This window comes from Taudactylus pleione, unplaced genomic scaffold (assembly GCF_031769625.1).
Source record: "Taudactylus pleione unplaced genomic scaffold, aTauple2 ptg000550l, whole genome shotgun sequence".
In the NCBI taxonomy this organism is placed as follows: Eukaryota; Metazoa; Chordata; class Amphibia; order Anura; family Myobatrachidae; genus Taudactylus; species Taudactylus pleione.
Genome location: NW_028284952.1, coordinates 2,670,001 through 2,675,000, shown reverse-complemented (window position 1 = coordinate 2,675,000; position 5,000 = coordinate 2,670,001). Strand labels below are relative to the sequence as shown.

At 37.4% G+C, this 5,000-nt stretch overlaps 2 non-coding genes and 16 pseudogenes across 2 annotated transcripts; all 18 read right to left on the bottom strand.

Moving 5' to 3' along the window:
• Positions 1–96: 96 nt before the first annotated feature.
• On the bottom strand, positions 97–215 carry LOC148493348 (5S ribosomal RNA; annotated as a pseudogene).
• A 116-nt stretch (positions 216–331) lies between these two features.
• On the bottom strand, positions 332–450 carry LOC148493347 (5S ribosomal RNA; annotated as a pseudogene).
• Positions 451–801: 351 nt separating this feature from the next.
• On the bottom strand, positions 802–920 carry LOC148493346 (5S ribosomal RNA; annotated as a pseudogene).
• A 116-nt stretch (positions 921–1,036) lies between these two features.
• On the bottom strand, positions 1,037–1,155 carry LOC148493345 (5S ribosomal RNA; annotated as a pseudogene).
• Positions 1,156–1,270: 115 nt separating this feature from the next.
• On the bottom strand, positions 1,271–1,389 carry LOC148493344 (5S ribosomal RNA; annotated as a pseudogene).
• A 351-nt stretch (positions 1,390–1,740) lies between these two features.
• Positions 1,741–1,859, bottom strand: LOC148493343 (5S ribosomal RNA). The gene has a single exon (XR_015870633.1). It is a non-coding gene; the product is annotated as a 5S ribosomal RNA (ribosomal RNA).
• A 116-nt stretch (positions 1,860–1,975) lies between these two features.
• On the bottom strand, positions 1,976–2,094 carry LOC148493342 (5S ribosomal RNA; annotated as a pseudogene).
• A 115-nt stretch (positions 2,095–2,209) lies between these two features.
• LOC148493341 (5S ribosomal RNA) lies at positions 2,210–2,328 on the bottom strand (annotated as a pseudogene).
• A 116-nt stretch (positions 2,329–2,444) lies between these two features.
• Positions 2,445–2,563, bottom strand: LOC148493340 (5S ribosomal RNA; annotated as a pseudogene).
• A 351-nt stretch (positions 2,564–2,914) lies between these two features.
• On the bottom strand, positions 2,915–3,033 carry LOC148493339 (5S ribosomal RNA; annotated as a pseudogene).
• Positions 3,034–3,149: 116 nt separating this feature from the next.
• Positions 3,150–3,268, bottom strand: LOC148493338 (5S ribosomal RNA; annotated as a pseudogene).
• Positions 3,269–3,384: 116 nt separating this feature from the next.
• Positions 3,385–3,503, bottom strand: LOC148493337 (5S ribosomal RNA; annotated as a pseudogene).
• A 115-nt stretch (positions 3,504–3,618) lies between these two features.
• LOC148493336 (5S ribosomal RNA) lies at positions 3,619–3,737 on the bottom strand. The gene has a single exon (XR_015871502.1). It is a non-coding gene; the product is annotated as a 5S ribosomal RNA (ribosomal RNA).
• A 115-nt stretch (positions 3,738–3,852) lies between these two features.
• Positions 3,853–3,971, bottom strand: LOC148493335 (5S ribosomal RNA; annotated as a pseudogene).
• A 116-nt stretch (positions 3,972–4,087) lies between these two features.
• LOC148493334 (5S ribosomal RNA) lies at positions 4,088–4,206 on the bottom strand (annotated as a pseudogene).
• Positions 4,207–4,322: 116 nt separating this feature from the next.
• On the bottom strand, positions 4,323–4,441 carry LOC148493333 (5S ribosomal RNA; annotated as a pseudogene).
• Positions 4,442–4,557: 116 nt separating this feature from the next.
• On the bottom strand, positions 4,558–4,676 carry LOC148493332 (5S ribosomal RNA; annotated as a pseudogene).
• Positions 4,677–4,791: 115 nt separating this feature from the next.
• Positions 4,792–4,910, bottom strand: LOC148493331 (5S ribosomal RNA; annotated as a pseudogene).
• Between the last annotated feature and the right edge of the window lie 90 nt (positions 4,911–5,000).

Sequence of the window (5,000 nt, the reverse complement as noted above, 5' to 3'; positions counted from 1 at the left end):
AGACCTCTTTTACTTCTTAACTCAAGTAAATTCATTGATAAGTTAAAAAATTTAATGTAAAATGTAATAGAAAAGAATGTTATGGCTATATAAAATTACCTACAGCACCTGGTATTCCCAGGTGGTCTCCTGTCCAAGTAGTAACCAGGCCCAACACTGTATAGCTTCCAAGATCAGACGAGATTGGGCATGTCCAGTGTGCTTTGGCTGTAGGTGCTCAAAAACATTAACTTTAGACCTCTATTACTTCTTAACTCAAGTAAATTCATTGATAAGTTGAAAAAATTAAATGTAAAATGTAATAGAAAAGAATGTTTTGGCTGTCTAAAATTACATACAGCACCTGGTATTCCCAGGTGGTCTCCCATCCAAGTACAAACGAGGCCCAGCACTGCATAGCTTCCAAGATCAGACGAGATTGGGCATGTCTAGTGTGGTTTGGCTGTAGGTGCTCAAAAGCATTAAATTTAGACCTCTATTACTTCTTAACTCAAGTAAATTCATTGATAAGTTGAAAAAATTAAATATAAAATGTAATAGAAAAGAATGTTATGGCAGTATAAAATTACCTACAGCACCTTGTATTCCCAGGTGGTATCAAATCCAAGTACTAACCAGGCCCAACTCTGCATAGCTTCCAAGATCAGACAAGATTGGGAATGTCCAGTGTGGTTTGGCTGTAGGTGCTCAAAAACATTAACTTTAGATCTCCTTTACTTCTTAACTCAAGTAAATTCATTGATAAGTTGAAAAAATGTAATGTAAAATGTAATAGAAAAGAATGTTTTGGCTGTCTAAAATTACATACAGCACCTGGTATTCCCAGGTGGTCTCCCATCCAAGTACTAACCAGGCCCAACACTGCATAGCTTCCAAGATCAGATGAGATTGGGCATGTCCTCTGTGGTTTGACTGTAGGTGCTCAAAAACATTAACTTTAGACCTCTTTTACTTCTTAACTCAAGTAAATTCATTGATAAGTTGAAAAAATTAAAAGTAAAATGTAATAGAAAAGATTGTTATGGCTGCATAAAATTACCTACAGCACCTGGCATGCCCAGATAGTCTCCCATCCAAGTACTAACCAGGCCCAACACTGCATAGCTTCCAAGATCAGACGAGATTGGGCATGTCCAGTGTGGTTTGGCTGTAGGTGCTCAAAAACATTAACTTTAGACCTCTTTTACTTCTTAACTCAAGTAAATTCAATGATTAGTTGAGAAATGAAATGTAAAATGTAATAGAAAAGAATGTTATGGCAGTATAAAATTACCTATTGCACCTGGTATTCCCAGGTGTTCTCCCATCCAAGTACTAACCAGGCCCAACACTGCATAGCTTCCAAGATCAGATGAGATTGTGCATGTCCAGTGTGGTTTGGCTGTAGGTGCTCAAAAACATTAACTTTAGACCTCTTTTACTTCTTAACTCAAGTAAATTCATTGATAAGTTGAAAAAATTAAATGTAAAATGTAATAGAAAAGAATGTTTTGGCTGTATAAAATTTCCTACAGCACCTGCAATTCCAAGGTGGTCTCCCAACCAAGTACAAACCAGGCCCAACACTGCATAGCTTATAAGATCAGACGAGATTGGGCATGTCCAGTGTGGTTTTGCTGTAGGTGCTCAAAAGCATTAAATTTAGACCTCTATTACTTCTTAACTCAAGTAAATTCATTGATAAGTTGAAAAAATTAAATGTAAAATGTAATAGAAAAGAATGTTATGGCTATATAAAATTACCTACAGCACCTGGTATTCCCAGGTGGTCTCCCATCCAAGTACTAACCAGGCCCAACACTGCATAGCTTCCAAGATCAAACGAGATTGGGCATGTCCAGTGTGGTTTGGCTGTAGGTGCTCAAAAGCATTAACTTTAGACCTCTATTACTTCTTAACTCAAGTAAATTCATTGATAAGTTGAAAAAATTAAATGTAAAATGTAATAGAATAGACTGTTATGGCAGTATAAAATTAACTACAGCACCTGGGATTCCTAGGTGGTCTCCCATCCAAGTACTAACCAGGCCCAACACTGCATAGCTTCCAAGATCAGACGAGAATGGGCATGTCCAGTGTGGTTTGGCTGTAGGTGCTCAAAAACATTAACTTTAGACCTCTTTTACTTCTTAACTCAAGTAAATTCAATGATAAGTTGAAAAATGAAATGTAAAATGTAATAGAAAAGAATGTTATGGCTATATAAAATTACCTACAGAACCTGGTATTCCCAGGTGGTCTCCCGTCCAAGTACTAACCTGGCCCAACACTGCATAGCTTCCAAGATCAGACGAGATTGGGCATGTCCAGTGTGGTTTGGCTGTAGGTGCCCAAAACCATTAACTTTAGACCTCTATTACTTCTTAACTCAAGTGAATTCATTGATAAGTTGAAAAAATTAAATGTAAAATGTAATAGAAAAGAATGTTATGGCTATATAAAATTACCTACAGCACCTGGAATTCCCAGGTGGTCTCCCATCCAAGTACTAACCAGGCCCAACACTGCATAGCTTCCAAAATCAAACAAGATTGGGCATGTCCAGTGTGGTTTGGCAGTAGGCGCTCAAAAACATTAACTTTAGACCTCTTTTACTTCTTAACTCAAGTAAATTCATTGATAAGTTGAAAAAATTAAAAGTAAAATGTAATAGAAAAGAATGTTTTGGCTGTATAAAATTTCCTACAGCAACTGGTATTCTCAGGTGGTCTCCCATCCAAGTACAAACCATGCCCAACACAGCAAAGCTTACAAGATCAGACGAGATAGGGCATGTCCAGTGTGGTTTGGCTGTAGGTGCTCAAAAGCATTAAATTTAGACCTCTATTACTTCTTAACTCAATTAAATTCATTGAAAAGTTGAAAAAATTAAATGTAAAATGTAATAGAAAAGAATGTTATGGCAGTATAAAATTACCTACAGCACCTGGTATTCCCAGGTGGTCTCCCATCCAAGTACTAACCAGGCCCAACACTGCATAGCTTCCAAGATTAGACAAGATTGGGCATGTCCAGTGTGGTTTGACTGTAGGTGCTCAAAAACATTAACTTTAGACCTCTTTTACTTCTTAACTCAAGTAAATTCATTGATAAGTTCAAAAAATGTAATGTAAAATGTAATAGAAAAGAATGTTATGGCTATATAAAATTACCTACAGCACCTGGTATTCCCAGGTGGTCTCCCGTCCAAGTACTAAACTGGCCCAACACCGCATAGCTTCCAAGATCAGACGAGATTGGGCATGTCCAGTGTGGTTTGGCTGTAGGTGCTCAAAAGCATTAACTTTAGACCTCTATTACTTCTTAACTCAAGTAAATTCATTGATAAGTTGAAAAAATTAAATGTAAAATGTAGTAGAAAAGACTGTTATGGCAGTATAAAATTACCTACAGCACCTGGGATTCCTAGGTGGTCTCCCATCCAAGTACTAACCAGGCCCACCACTTCATAGCTTCCAAGATCAGACGAGATTGGGCATGTCCAGTGTGGTTTGGCTGTAGGTGCTCAAAAACATTAACTTTAGACCTCTTTTACTTCTTAACTCAAGTAAATTCAATGATAAGTTGAAAAATGAAATGTAAAATGTAATGGAAAAGAATGTTATGGCAGTATAAAATTACCTACAGCACCTGGTATTCCCAGGTGGTCTCCCATCCAAGTACTAACCAGGCCCAACACTGCATAGCTTCCAAGTTCAGACGAGATTGGGCATGTCCAGTGTGGTTTGGCTGTAGGTGCTCAAAAACATTAACTTTAGACCTCTTTTACTTCTTAACTCAAGTAAATTCAAAGATTAGTTGAAAAATGAAATGTAAAATGTAATAGAAAAGAATGTTATGGCAGTATAAAATTACCTACAGCACCTGGCATTCCCAGGTGGTCTCCCATCCAAGTACTAACCAGGCCCAACACTGCATAGCTTTCAAGATCAGACGAGATTGGGCATGTCCAGTGTGGTTTGACTGTAGGTGCTCAAAAACGTTAACTTTAGACCTCTTTTACTTCTTAACTCAAGTTAATTCATTGATAAGTTGAAAAAATGTAATGTAAAATGTAATAGAAAAGAATGTTATGACTATATAAAATTACCTACAGCACCTGGTATTGCCAGGTGGTCTCCCATCCAAGTACTAACCAGGCCCAACACTGCATAGCTTCCAAGATCAAACGAGATTGGGCATGTCCAGTGTGGTTTGGCTGTAGGTGCTCAAAAGCATTAACTTTAGACCTCTATTACTTCTTAACTCAAGTAAATTCATTGATAAGTTGAAAAAATTAAATGTAAAATGTAATAGAATAGACAGTTATGGCAGTATAAAAGTACCTACAGCACCTGGGATTCCTAGGTGGTCTCCCATCCAAGTACTAACCAGGCCCAACACTACATAGCTTCCAAGATCAGACGAGATTGGGCATGTCCAGTGTGGTTTGGCTGTTGGTGCTCAAAACCATTAACTTTAGACCTCTATTACTTCTTAACACAAGTAAATTCATTGATAAGTTGAAAAAATTAAATGTAAAATGTAATAGAAAAGAATGTTATGGCTGCATAAAAATACCTACAGCACCTGGTATTCCCAGGTGGTCTCCCATCCAAGTACTAACCAGGCCCAACACTGCATAGCTTCCAAGATCAGACAAGATTGGGCATGTCCAGTGTGGTTTGCCTGTAAGTGCTCAAAAATATTAACTTTAGACCTCTTTTACTTCTTAACTCAAGTAAATTCAATGATAAGTTGAAAAATGAAATGTAAAATGTAATAGAAAAGAATGTTATGGCAGTATAAAATTACCTACAGCTCCTGGTATTCCCAGGTGGTCTCCCATCGAAGTACTAACCAGGCCCAACACTGCATAGCTTCCAAGATCAGACGAGATTGGGCATGTCCAGTGTGGTTTGGCTGTAGGTGCCCAAAGCCTTAACTTTAGACCTCTATTACTTCTTAACTCAAGTAAATTCATTGATAAGCTGAAAAAATTAAATGTAAAATGAAATAGA